This window comes from Ipomoea triloba, chromosome 14 (genome assembly GCF_003576645.1).
Source record: "Ipomoea triloba cultivar NCNSP0323 chromosome 14, ASM357664v1".
Classification (NCBI taxonomy): domain Eukaryota; kingdom Viridiplantae; phylum Streptophyta; class Magnoliopsida; order Solanales; family Convolvulaceae; genus Ipomoea; species Ipomoea triloba.
This window is the reverse complement of record NC_044929.1, coordinates 18,948,035-18,949,204: the sequence shown is the minus strand read 5'-3', so window position 1 is coordinate 18,949,204 and position 1,170 is coordinate 18,948,035.

Here is a 1,170-nt window from a genome sequence, read left to right as displayed (position 1 = left end):
TGTCTATTCTCAACAAATTAAATGTTGTCGTTGTAATTCAAGGATTTCGTTCCTAACAAAAAGTATTACATATGTTAATGTGTACCCATCCATTTTTTTTTTTACTTCAATGAGAGGGGATGGAACACCATAACTAACACATGCATGCGGGGCACAACCTGCCCCTGACCTTTGGTGGATCCTAAGCAAGTCCTCATCGAGAATCTTGACGACATCAGATGCCAGCTGATAAACAACAACAAGACCTCGATCACTAAGAAGCACCTGTTTAGTCAGCAAGTCAGCCACTCGATTGGACCATCCATTAAGTGTTATGACTACTCTTCATATTGATTAATTATTCATAATTAATTTAGTAGACATTAGTATGAATTAATAAGATCATCAAACAAGCACATGCATGACATGATGCAAAAGTTTACGTTAGTTGATTCATGCACATATAGCCGTAGTAGTTGAAGTTTACCTTCAAAGTCAACGCAGACACACGCCCTAATTTAATTAATTAGTCTTAAATTTGGTCAACTTTCAATATAAAATGACTATTACTGTATACGTATATTTTTAATTTTTCAATTATAATCTATTGTATTTAAAATAATAATTTATTTAAAAGAGAAGTAGGTCTACGGTGTTGATAGACCTCAATGTTTCTTATACTGAGAATGGATCAATAACTTTTGAAAAGATTTTAGGTTTGCACGGTATTGTGAAGACATTGTTGTAGTATCGTACTTGGTATAAACTCAAATTTTTTTTATTTACTTCCAAAGTAGTATCAGGTAAGAGCGACATTTATATATGTCAATCAGCTCATTAGAATTTTCCATTATTTATAATATTGAATGTGATGAATTTTGATTTATAGTCTATCAAATTAAATGCTTTCTTTATAAAAGTTAATTGAAGATCTATTCTAATTAATTTGAGAAGAAAACAATTAAAATATTAGAAACATTTGAGAAATTCAAAAGATTATTACTACTACTAATAATAATATATTATTCATAATAATTTATACATTAAATATAAATGTATTTGAAGGCAGTGTGTGCATCCCAAAGATACAGAGTTAGTATATACTACCTCCGTCCCAAAATGGTTGTCTGGTTCGTTTAACGATGCTTGACTGAAGTAATTTTTAATCCAATTTTTCATAATATTAAGTTT